Source organism: Microtus ochrogaster, unplaced genomic scaffold (assembly GCF_000317375.1).
Source record: "Microtus ochrogaster isolate Prairie Vole_2 unplaced genomic scaffold, MicOch1.0 UNK8, whole genome shotgun sequence".
NCBI classification, from domain to species: Eukaryota; Metazoa; Chordata; class Mammalia; order Rodentia; family Cricetidae; genus Microtus; species Microtus ochrogaster.
In genome coordinates this window covers 9,875,221-9,888,487 of record NW_004949106.1, presented here as the reverse complement: position 1 = coordinate 9,888,487, position 13,267 = coordinate 9,875,221, and the positions used below count along the sequence as shown (strand labels likewise).

General features: G+C 42.5%; 1 protein-coding gene across 5 annotated transcripts in view; it reads left to right on the top strand.

Moving 5' to 3' along the window:
* The first annotated feature begins 5,221 nt into the window (after positions 1 to 5,221).
* The window catches only part of Gulp1 (GULP PTB domain containing engulfment adaptor 1), a 232,786-nt gene continuing 224,740 nt past the window's right edge, over positions 5,222 to 13,267 (top strand). For 4 of the 5 annotated variants that reach the window (XM_005366391.3, XM_026788899.1, XM_026788896.1 and 1 more), the window contains exon 1: positions 5,222 to 5,624. The gene's annotated coding sequence lies outside the window, so the exon portion shown is untranslated. Of the gene's footprint in view, positions 5,625 to 7,003; positions 7,044 to 13,267 lie in introns of those variants that run through there. The other variant, XM_026788897.1, reaches the window with a different exon arrangement.

Sequence of the window (13,267 nt, the reverse complement as noted above, 5' to 3'; positions counted from 1 at the left end):
ACCAAACACAGGTCCTTTGGAAGAGCACCCAGTGCTCTTAACCACTTGGGTCTTTCTGGGCCCTCGGTGGTTGTATTCATTTTAACTGCAGATTCTGTTTCCCTTTACTTTTCTTCACAATGATCTAGATTCCAGACAAATTGCATTGTTGCACCCAAAGAGGTGTTTGTTTTGTTTTGCTTTTCTGTTTTGCCTTACAATTATTTTATACTTATTTGCTAGACTCTATTAGGCCTTTTACATGTATTAATTCAACTTTGGCAACTCTGTTTTATAAATGAGAAAACAAAGCTAAAAAGGAGAAATTGATAGTAAGAGATCCCATGCTCCCCCATGCTCTCTTTCCCCCTGAAAAATGCACAAGTATAGGTCAAGATGGTTCATTATAGAACCCGTCTCAAAACTTCATTTTACTTTTTTCTTTAAAAAAAAAAACTAGCCTAAATTTCACCTTTACAATAATTGAAACTTAATTCATTAAACGAAATTTAAACTGTAAGAGATTTGAGACTTTAATTACGAACCCATGTTTATTTACATTTTATTAATTCTTACCCAAACTCATAGAACTAAATAAAAATCTAGTAAAAATAATTACATTTTATTGATTGGTATAAAATATATTCTATTCTTCACTTTGTAATGTGCGGATATTCAAATATCTTGTGTTTGCAGACTTCAGAGTTCACATAAAGACCTTTAGCATACGTGGCATAGAGATCATCCTTACAGTCAGTTGACATAAAGGATTTGTGTGGTTGTGAATTGCTCCAGGCAACTTTCATTTTTAACTGAACAATGGTGTTTGCAGTCACACCCTTGTAAGGCAGCCAGTTTCCATCGGGCTGATAGCGCGTATCTCTGCATTCTCAAATTGTTGACCAGAGAGAGACTGTTGACTCAGAACCAACAAGACTTCTCTGTTCTCAAAATCCTTACACAGATTGCCTCTTACAGAGACGCCCAAGAATTATTTTAAAACAGAAATGAAAAGATACCCAGAGAACGGAGGTTTTTTTAGTTGTGATCAGAGCCAATGTCACCTTCGCATTTTAAAGTATGATGAAATTTTCGTAGATCGCACGATGTCAATCTGAGGCATGTAGGTGTCTTGCTTTGCTCTGCTTTTCTCTCAGCTCCTTTCACCAGGTGGAGATAAATTGTGAGATAGAGTTCTGACAAAAGTGATGGACTAATTATTCTAATGAGAGACTGAAAACTCTCATTTTCAAATAAACTTTTATTTATCAAAAATCGCTTTGTTATTTATGTTCTACTCCATTGATGAAAGTTTAACCAATTCTACATACAAATAGATTTCCGTTTGGGTGTATTTTGGCATTTGAAGTATGGTAGCAAAATGTTTTCTAAAACCAGAAGTTTCTCACAAACGTACCACCGCTTAGAGCAAATTTCATAACCCCGCGAACACTGCAGCAGGAATGCAGTCTGAGGACACCTATCCTAGCCATAAAGCCACGCCTTCCCTGGCGAGAGGTCTGGGTGGTGGCATTTCACAAATGAGACTCTCTTATTTCAGTCTAGAATCCTCCTGAACTGACCAGAATGGTGACTGTGCATCCAGACCTGTGCTCTCTCCTTCTTCCTCCTCCCGTGTTGCAAGTACTATGTGCTCTGTAGTTCCACATAAAAACTGGGACACTATCAAGTAGTGATTTCATAGGTGGGAGACAGAGGTGTGAGAATGGGTGCAGAAATCAGGTGATTTCAGGATGGAAAAGCAGCCTTTTCCTGGATCGAAAGAAGAAAATGGATAATGAAATGTGTTGAAGTGATATGTAAGATTAATCTGTAAGAAGAGGTAGGGGCAGGGTCAAAGGTAGGAGGAGAACGATGTGATAAGAAAAGAGATTGATTCCAAAGATCAACTGATGGAACATATAAACTGGAAAGAACATGAACTTTGAATGGAAGAAGAGACAACGGAAGAGAATTATAGGCAAAATAGATATTCTCAATGATTAAAGCCTGAGGTGATTAATAACGTTCAACTGACTGAATACTGTAATAGATAAATGGAGAAGCTCAATGATATCTTATATCACACTTTCAGGCAAAATGGCTCTTCCTAAGCAAGCCCTATAAATGCTGGAAGCTGAGGGTGAATTCGTAGCTAGAAAACATCACAGGTTTTCCTGGCTTGACCAGAGCGAGAAACTGGCTGTTTTCCACCTGGGAAGGGAGCATTTTATAAGTTCCATCTTCCATATGATTTGATCTGTATTGGGTTGGATTCTAAAATGACTGGGTTATGAGTGAATCATGTATGTGGTATGTGGCATTGGACACCTAGTTATTATTTTGTGGGGATGGATGGAAAAAATTTTATACAATAAAAGAAAGTGAAAAGGATGTGTGTGTGTGTGTGTGTGTGTGTGTGTGTGTGTGTGTGTGTGTGTGATAACTTTGGTGAAATGCTTGACAAGCAGAAAAAAGACAGAGGAGAAATTATAGGACACTCCATTTCAGGGTTGATATTTACTGGAGTATCTCAGTGACCTCAGGAAAGCCTTGGAGTGTGGAGCAGCTGTTAACAATGGCCATTCTTGAATGCCCCAGGAATCACAAGGGTATTTGGCCTTTGCTGCACTTGGCGCATTGTTTCCTGTTTCAAATGAGGCCCAGTCTAAGATTTTGTCTCAGTTCAGGTCTCTGTTGTTGTACAGAGACAACATGACCATGGCAACTCCTACAAAGGGAAACGTTTAATTGAGATGGTGGCTTACATTTCCCGAGGTTTAGTCCATTGTCGTTATAGTGGGGAGCACGGCGGCATGCAAGCAGAAAGGGAGAGAATGAACTGCTGCCTGTTGATGTGCAGGCCACAGGAAGTAGACGGAGTGTCTCACTGAGCAAAGACTGAGCTAAGGAGACCTCACAGCCTTCACCCACAGTGACACACTTCCTCCAACCAAGGCCACACCTACTCCAGCAAAGCCGCAGTTCCTAGGAGAGCCATTTCTTTTGGGGGCCATTTTCTTTCAAACCACCATGAGATTTTCATGCCATCTTGGTGTTTATTTCCTTTCCGAAAGAGCGATCAGCGACTTTTAAAAAACACATTTGCAGGAACATAGAGCTAAATAATCAGCCTATTTTTGTGTTTTTTTTTTTTTTTGGTGAAATGGTACTTGTTAATCAAAAATAAGAGGTAATTTTCAATTTAATGGTGGCAAACTTGATTGTATTAGTTATGTTCTCACTGCTGCTACAAATATCCTAACAAAGGGAACTTAAGGAAGAAAGAGTTCCTTTTTCTCCCAGTTTGAAGCTACAGTCCATCACGGTAGCAGCTGGTACAGCCTTCCTACTGTCTCTACCATACCTCAGCCGCACTGCAAGTAGGCTGGTCTTGTGTCCTTAACCAGGAAGCAAGGGATTAGCTAGCAGGTGCTCAGCTCGTTTTCTCAACTTTCTCTTTGTCCCTAACAGGAGCCCCAGCTCGAGGAATCAGCACGGACCCTCACGCCTCAGGTAGTCTTCTCTAGAAAGGCCCTTATAGACACACCCAGAAGCTTGTTGTCTAGGTGGTGGTAAATCCTGTCAGAGTGTGATTATCAGAAATTGGCCTCTTGCTTCAGCTCCAGAGTGTTGAAACTACAGGGTTGTGGCATGGCCTCCAGCACCAGTCAGTAGGAATTGGTCAACTCTCTTTTTATTCGCTGAAAAAGAAAGAAAGAAAAAAAAAAACATGAAACCTGGCCTGAGCAGGGGCATTAAATTTAAAATTAATAGAAAGCTGCTCAGTTTTTTTTTTTTTTTTAATGAATGGCTGTATCTAAAGGCTGCTCAGTTTTTTATGAGTGACTGCAGGCAACATGACGAACAGAAAGATTTTCAGCTGGAACTCAGGGAATTTGATGGGTAGAATTAGGTACTATTTAGTGGTTGTCACCTGCCAGGCATTCACAACCTTTTCCCTTGTCTTCCTTCTGGTAAATCTGATTTAAAGTTTTGTTCTGCTCTGTTTTAGTGCTGTTAAAGACTTACTTCTAGCCGGGCCGTGGTGGCGCAGGCGTTTAATCCCAGCCCTCAGAAGGCGGAGGCACGTAGATCTCTGTGAGTTCCAGGCCAGCTTGGTCTACAGAGTGAGTTCCAGGACAGGTCTAAAGCTACACAGAGAAACCCTGTCTTGAAAAGTCAAAAATAAATAATAAATAAATAATAAAGGTTCTGATATCCTTGAAATCTTTTTTTTTTTGCCTTCAAGCCATTTCATAAAGAAGTTCATATTGTAAGTTAGACTATAAAAATAACCAAGAAATAACTAACGTAGAGATTTATTATGAGAAAATGCAAAAGCAAACAATTTTGAGCACGGTGTGCAGCGGTTGGATAGGGACAATTGTGGCGATTCAAGTGTTTCCATCCATCCGTCTAATGGTGTATATCGTTTCAGTCACAGTTTGTTTCCTCATAGACAGGGAACACAGATTTAGAGGCAGGACTGTCTCAGATCTCCGGGGAAATCGTTTCAGCCAAGGACTAAGGAGGAAGCTAGAAAGAGGCCTCTTACTGTGAGGGGGAATATGGGTTGTAGCTTCAGGAGCTCCAGAGGAGCTGGATCTGTGAAGCCAGGAAAATCTCAGCTTGGAGTAGAGGAAGGGAGGGATTAAAAATCCTCTCGAAAGCGAGCAGAGGCAAATGAAGAGGTTAAGGACATGTTCTGACACTTTCCACGGGTTCATAGAATGGGGTTTATCTGTGTATCCTATGATAACACGTTTTTATTATTTTCCCATTCAGAGTACCGGCCTCGTTAAGAACGGTTTGCTGTGTTATCCCTCCAACCCCACAGAGAAGTTCTGAATTCTGAGGTAAGCATAGGAAGGCCGTAAATAAACACAACGTGGTTTTTGAGACAATTTTTTCCTGTTGCTTCTTTCTGGGGGGGGGGGGTGGGATGGAAGGGATAACGTGCAAAGATCCTGGCTGAGTTTAAAAGAGAAAAGAATATTTATAAAAGAAAAAAAAGTGTAGTCAGCTCAGCAGCGACAGTACTTCCTGACTGAGGCTCAGAGAGGAGGGCATACCTCACTCATATTTATACCTTTCCTGTGGCACTTTCCCCCTTGTTAGACCAGGGAGGTGTTTTAAATTCTTAAGAAACAGCATCTTTGGAAGGAGGTTCAAAAGGAAACGGCGCTGTGGGAGTGGGGCGGGGCCGTGTATTCGCTCCGTTTGGATTGAGAACCCGGTAAGGCCATCCCTCCTGGGGACCGGTTTTTACACCTATTACCCTCCAGGTCTGCCTTTAAAAGTCAGACAGTTTCCCGGTGCTGCAGAAAATCCCATCGAGGTCCCTAGGAGAGCGGACCAAGTGCGCCATAGGAGTTTTCTTCTGGCCGAGAGGGGGAGCCCCGCGATCCCAGCCCCAGCGACTGGAAGTCCCGACCCAGCCCGGGCCGCCGCCAGCGCCAGTTCAGGCTTCGGCAGATTAGGAGACGGAGGGAGGGGACCGGAGCCCGTGAGTCCCGGGACCAGCGCCGTGTAGACGTCCACAAAGTTTCCTTGTCCTCCACGGACGCGGGACCGCGGGCCAAGGTCCCCGGAGTTCCCGTGCCTGCCCCAGCCGAGCGGCCGCATCCCTCTGCGGAGCCAGGGTAGGAAGCCTACGCGTCCGACCGTCCGTCCGTCCGTCCGTCTGGGTCCGGGCAGCTCCGGCCAGGTGGCGCGGGACCGGGAACAGAGCCCGGGAAACGGGCGCGGTCAGCGGGGAGGGTGGGGAGGGCGCGGGGCTGCGGTTGCCCGCAGGTTGCACAAATCCGGACCCCAAAAGCACGGGGAGTCGGCGGGCGGGGGAGGAGGCTGGGACCTGTTGCTGCAGGCGGGGGCAGGGCTGGAGGGAGGTGGGGGAGCCCAGGGTCCCCCGCGCTGCGCCTTCCCGCCGCAGGCCCCCCCGCTGGCCCCTCGCGGGGAACTTCGCCTGGATGCCGCGCGGGGCCGGGAGCGAGCGGTGGGGCGCTGGACCATCCCGCTGCGGGTGCGTTGAGCAGGCGCTGCCCAGCGAGCGGAGGCATCGCTGGGTCAGCGAGGCGACCCGAGAGAGCCAACTTCGTCCAGCCTGGTCTCGCTTTTGTTGGGTCGCTGGGAAAATGTGGGCAGGGGGCGGGGAGGCAAGAAGCTCGTGACCCGGCCGTAGATACTTTAAAGCCCCACGCGGTCAGGGCTCCCACTCTGGGGCGGTGTCCACGCAACTGCCCTTTGGCTGGGCGTTTCAGATCCCCGCTTCTGCGGGCGTTGCGTTAGTGGGACCTGGCTTGGCAAGCTTGCTTGCTCGGGTTCAACTCCCGGTAGTGGCCTTGCTCACGACCTCGCTCAGAAGACAGTCCAGCTGGTTCTCTCTCTGGCCTGACTTCCCTGTGTGAGGAGGGAGCTCTGGGCAGTCTAGTTTTCTTGGAATGTGTTTACAATGTTGAATGGGACTTGAACAGGAAGCTGGACGCTGCAGCTAGAAATAGCGTGCCAAGGTAGAGCAAGGAAGACATAGCTGGTGTTGGGGAAACTCCCAAGTGTGGGCTGACAAGATACCCCCCCTCCCGCCTTAATGTTTCTCGACGGAGCTATTCTTCGTTTGTACTTAGAAATTTACCTCTATTGTATCAGTCTGTAAGTTTGACAACATAATGTCGGTGAGGAAGGTGTAATACATTTATTCTGTGCCTTCTTTTAAAGATGTTGCACCAATGTTTAAGAACGAAAACTTTCCAGACGATGCCAGTTCTAGCTCCCCTATTCATTCTAGGTTTTGCAGAGGCCAGGATACCGATGGTTTTATGTAGTCCATATGGGTGATCAGGTCGTAAAAGAGCAGATTGGAAGACAGAGTGAATGGCGAGAAGTGGGAAAACCCTGAAAAGAATTGGAAAATTTTCAGATGTGCAAATGGCCTGCTTGCTCTGCCAGCCTTTCCCTCCTTCCCCCTTGTAAACAAATAGCCTTGCTAGAAAACCCGCCGATTGGGAGAGTTCAGACGCTGGTGACTGACTGCAAGCTTTTCTGGAAACAACGGTCTTGCTAAGGTATTGCTCCTCTACATTATTAAACGCTCTCCTTGAGCTGTCCAGGAGCGGGTTCCAAGTTTTTACGACTGACAAGGAAAGAAGAGAGGAATCTGGCAGGCAGCCAAGCTATACTAAGCTCGGTAGCCAGGCCTGAAAGAGACTGGGAAAGTTGCAGGGAATAATTGGAATGGGTTGGTGGCGGTACTGCTTCTGAAATAAAGGGTTTCTTTTGAAAGGAAAAAATTAGATGTCTTGGAAAAAAAATAGCTAAGCCTAGAATGCAGTTGAGTATCACAAGCAGGCGTGGAGCAGGGACGTGGGACTTCATTCTTTCTCTCGTCTAGTTATGGTGCCCTCGCTGATGATGCTTTGCTTGTGCTTGCACTATTACCAAGTCTCCTCCAGATGCCCGTTGTTAGCGACAAGTTCAGTCCTTTGACCTTGACCTTTCGTCTTTGTTCTCCTGGCCAGTAAGAACTCAAGACCGGTTCCGAGCAGCTGGTTTTCCACCTAAATTAAATAATTCAATTATTCTCAACTCGCCTGGAATGTGGAGTCATGGAATTAAAGTGGAACGTTCATCTAGTATTTCTTTCTTGTGTTTCAGAAGTGACCCGAATAAACAGATCTCCTTCTCTTACCTGAAGAAGTACAAATCGGGGCATCTCAGTGTTTCCCACCCGCACGCACCGCTTTCTGATTGCAGGCTAGTCAGGCACTAGGTGTCTTATTTGCAGTTCTGCTGCTTTCTGTGTTGACATCGCTTCTGTTTGGTCGTCTGTCTCTCATTTTTGCTACCCAGTGAGGTGGGCCTACTATTGTGAGCCTGGGAGCCGAACTGTGGTTGCTATTTCTTCTGGCAGTGGGAGTTTGAGGTTGTAAATATCACCCTTCTCTCTGAGATTGACTTTATGAATCACCCTGGGTAAAGTATCTTTCCTGACTGTGACTTCAGTTTTTCCACTTGCAAAGTAAAGAAACTTTCCTTTACACAGTTCCAAGCTCATTAAAGAAATGAAATGATGTTAAGAGCTTTCAGTCCTAAAGGTCATGAGCTTTCTCACTCAAGTCAACCGAGTTTATGGGACGTTTAGATCTTTTGTACACGCGTAATATGTTTGTACATTTTAAAATTAATTTTTTGCATTTTATTCATAACTATAGTTTAATCATAAATTTTTCATTTTTAATGTTTTTGAGATTTTTTTACCAAAGGGTTGTATTTACATCATTTTTAACCCCCTCGCTCCATTAACATCTTCTGTACCTCTGTTGACATCGTCTCAAATTCATCTCTTTAAATTATTACTGTTGTATGTATATGTGTATACATATATTACACACACACCCCACAAAAACACCCTACTGGTTCCCTTCAGTGTTACTGCTACACAGATGTGTTTAGGATGACCACTTGGGATAGAGTAACCTATCAGGGATCCAGTCTTTCAGCCCTGAGCAGCCGCAGGTGGACTGTGGCTCTCCATCTAGGGGTTGGAACCTTGTGAAATGTACAACTCCATGTTGACACATGAGCTGGTATTGTCACCGTGCCGATCTTGTTAGGTGACTACATCGCTGAGGTTTCATGGGTACAGCTTTTCTGTCATGTCTACAGTTCCGCATCTAGAGCCGATGTCCTGGTCCTCTGGTTTTTACGGTCTTTCTCTCTTTTCTAACACAGTTCTCCCTGAGCCTTAGCTGTGTGAGTTATGCTGGAAATGTTTCGTTTGGGATTGGATGCCTCATGTCATTAATTCTCAGCATTTTGACCCACTGTGGATCCCTGTAATAAATAATCTGCTGAAAAAAAGAGTCTTCTTGGATGAGGCATACGAGCTACACTTATCAGGCAGACTCGTGTGAGAGCCTCATGTCAGTCAGGCCTAGAAGTATAGGATGTCTCAGGCCCCTTCATTCTCTGATTTTCATTTTTTTGAAGACGCTGAGTGAAATTTTGTTACGTTAAAGTCTGGGTTATTTTGTTCAACGGTACAGAATAACCAGTAAACTCACTGTTTTTGCTTTAATCTTTATATTCACAACACGTTTTTGTCTTTAAGCCTAGGTGATGTTTTTCCTTTGGGAAATGTTCACAAAGATATTTGCAAAGTTGTGTTTGCTCAACTGTTCAATAATTGGCATATTATAATATTTGCCGATTCGGAGCAAGTACGTAACCCTGTAGCCCGGAGTGGCTTCTCAGTCACGATTTATGGAGTTAAGGTTGGCTATCTACCACTTCGCTCGGTCTCTTGAGTTTTGGAATTCCAGGTGTGAGTCACCATGCCAGTTCTCTGTTCTTGGATCCAGCATTTGAGGGACAATTTCTGTAAGGGTTCTTTCTATGAGAGACTTGGAGCCACAGAGGGATTGACTCATTCTAGTATTTGTTATGTGTTGAATATGAACATAATTAGTTCTGTGTTAAGATTTCAGCACCGAGCTCGGCTCCGTTGGTTCTTATGTGCTAGTTTATCGTGTTTGAATATTTATCATTCACGAACTTGTTAGTTGGTGATGCATGAGACTTTGTGAAATGGTTAATTTTACTTTCAGCTGGTAGGATGCACATTGACAGCGAAGCATATACCTGTTTTGAGTAGTATGTAGTGTATTTCATTGTAGTATGTAGTATTCATGAATGTTTAGCTCAAATCTTTAAGGTGAATAGATCAATGGAACAGAGCAAATGGAATAAGAATAATAAATGACTTAAAGAAAGACAGCTCATCTCTGTAAAATCCGTAGTCTTTCCTATTAGATTTCACATTATCACGAATAATGGATGTAGCAAAAGCAAGTATATATGAAATGAAGTAATATTGGTGTAGTCGTCAGAAGAACCCTAGAGAAACTTTTGCTGAACAAAGGAGTTTCTTAGGATAGATTATGGTAATTTTAATAAAAAATGTCTGTGTCTTCTATGGTGATATTTTGCTTGTTCTTTAGCAAATAAAGCTTGCCTGAAGATCAGAGTGAGGAGCTAACCACCAGTTAGCCACACAGACCAGGCAGTGGTGGCTGGCACACACCTTTAATCGCAGCACTGAGGAAGCAGAGGCTGGTGGATGTCTACGAGTTGAAGGCCAGCTAAGAGAGAATCAGAGCCAGGTGGTGATAGCTCACACCTTTAATCTGAGTTTTTGGGAGTCACAGGCCTTTAATACCAGCACTAGGGAGGTGGAGACAGAAGGGGATAAGGCTGGGTAGAGAGAGGATTATCAGGAAAGTGGAGACAGGAGCTCAAGTCTGAGGACTTGTAGAGACAAGATAACCCATTTGCTCTGAGGCTTTCATAGACGTAAGAACTAGTGGTTGGCTGCTCTGCTCCTCTGATCTTTCAGCTTTTGTCCCCTAATATCTGACTCTGGGTTTTTATTAATAAGACCGATTAGAATTTGCGCTACAGTCTTGTCTTTCAGAATCTTTTTCCCCCACTGTGGAGTGGAAATGATGACTTTTTAAATGTAAATTTTACTTAGACTGATTAGTTTCTCATTTGAGCTGCAATATTGCGCTCTATCTTCTAAAATCTCTAAAGGATAAAAAAAAGTTATTTGTTTGAACATAATAATGAATTCAAGACAGTTACAGAAGCCAACGACATGGCTGCTGTTAGCCCTGGTCTCTAATGTACTCGGTGTTGGTGGATTTAACTGTGTCTGGTTTAATGCATTTATAGGTCAGGAAGGTTACATTTGTTCCTATGGGAGCCTAAATGTATTCAAATTGGAGGAAGAAAAATGGCATAAACTTTGAACATAGAAATTGCTCTGCTTTCAAGCAGCAGAGATACTAAATTGAGTCAGACCTTTACTTTCAAAGAGAATAACTGAACATTTCTCTTCCAGAGGAAGTCTCGCTGCTTTCAGATTGTTATTTGCTATTTGTTATTGGCTTCTGTCTGTTTTATTTCTTAGGAAATGTTCTCAGCCACTCTAGCGATACTAACCATGCGTGGTTTTTAGTTTTTGAATAAGAACATAGTATATTGGCTCACGTATTGTGAAGGAGGATAAATGCCATGTTTCTGTTTTCACTGAAGTGGTGTACCTGTATCTTGAAATTGGTTTTATGCTCCAACATTCCATGCTTAGAATAATTTACAAAGATGGCTTCCCTTCACAGAGGATGACTAACTCATGAACTCTTGTGGCCACTGCCAGTATTCTGTTCTGTATTGCAAAGATAAATAAAGCTTCAGAACTTATATTTAATATTAAACACATGGATTAAAACGTACTGGTGCACTCTCGTAATTGTAACTTTGTCTTCTGGTATAAATACCGACCATCACTGGTAATACACATAGTTACCGAGAAAGTCTGACCTATTATGAAGAACAAACTGTATAACAAAATTACTTTCAAAGTTATTTATTCCTGTGCTATATGCAGTTCCTTAGTGTAATTAGTAAGAAACTGCTTTACCCAGAGCAGTCTCTTGAAGTACAATTTAATAAAATATTAAAAAAGTCAAAATTTGAGTAAGTAAACGTTTTTGGAATGATTCAGTTGCTACCTCTGATAGAAGTCAATAGATACTTCGGATTTATTAAGTAGAATTGCTTTATCGCAAGAAGAACTATTATTTTGCATTTGTAGGAGTTACAAGTTTTTCTTCTAATGAATTAATGGGACTCTAAATATAAGTTGAAAAATTTTAATAGCTGAGTAAGGAATGTCATGTGACCAGTATCGTCTTCAATCATTTTAAAGGAAGAACTGATCTTCCATTTATAATAAGGGTTTTTCATAGGCTTGGTTGCTTATAGTAAGCAGTCTTAAGAAATTTATGATCAGTTTGGAAAAAGAATTCCCAGAATAGTGGAAAAAGTTTTAAAAAACTGTTTTAGATGGGATATCATAGATCTACGGGATGCTTTTGTTTGCCACAATGACTTTCAGTTACAGCATTGTAACTTTGCAATCTTCACCTTTTCTCCTTTTGAAAAATATGTGTTTAAAGTATGAATCGACAGAGAAGTGGAGTCTGCTGTGGTTGAAGCCGGGGAATATTTATTGAATACCACGCATTTTTTTGTAGTTCTGAGCATATCAGTAAGAGGCAGATCTTGCTGTAGGACTTGGTGCTTTTCTGATGGATAATGAAGAGGACATTGACGGGGTAGAAGCAAGGGGAAACAGTATGTTTTTTAGACAAAGTCTCCCTATTTCAAATGAACACTAGAGAAGGCTTGGCAGCATGAAGCCATGAGAATGATTTAGCAGCCCTTAGAGATGTTTCTCTTAGCCTTTATGTTTATGATGGCAATCTTTAATTACATGTAAGATTTAAGGAATTTTAACTGAATCATTTTTTAAAAAGTGATCATCTGTCATAGCTATCCTCTTTCTATTCCTCTAGACCCAAGCAACATATAATTGGAGTCATGAGGAGGAGGTTGTTCTTTTTATTAAACATTTGTGTTTAATCTGGGAATATGCAAATTAAAAGTATTTATCTTTGTCAGAGCATTAATTGCGCTTGGAAAGACTGTTGTCTGGCTAGCAATATTTTTTTTTTATGGAAACCTCTCACTTCTGTTTAAAGTACATATGCTATAATATATTGCCCTATCTGTAGTCTTTTTCTTCTTTTTGCCTGGCTTGGTAATTTTGAGAGATCCGTCTGTTTTACTATTTCAAATTTTATCGATGTTTGATTTCTTGAAATTGAAGGGGTTATTTTACTTTTAAAGTGTGTAAATAAGAAGGTATTTAAACATATTCATTTGAGGCGATCAATAAATACAACTTCACGTACTCCTCAATAGATCTATCTACCTTCAAATCCAAAGGACGGGGTGTTGGGGCTCAGAAAATAATATCCCAGCCTCTAAAGTCTGCCAACCTTGGACTCAAAGAACAACATGACAGAATTGGGAAGCTGACTTCTCCATCCTCTCCAGTGTCCATCCTTTTCATGGAGTGGCTTCGTCTGGAGCTGTCTTCCAAGAGGGAAGGCAATTATAGAATCTCTTTAACTTGGAAATACTATTGGGGGAAAAGAGACTGCATGCCGGACTCTGTTCTTGTCCAGTCATCATCTAATCTGTGGGCAATACTGAAACTTTATTAATGTTCTTTACTGACCTCATGCAACCATGTTTGCTTCTGTGTGTCCCTTCTTCCATCCTCCCAGGACTGGCCTCCTGATGGAGGAAGGTCATTGGTTAATTAAATAAAGAAGCTGCTTGCCCTGATAGGTTAAAACATAGGTGGGAGGAGTAAACAGAA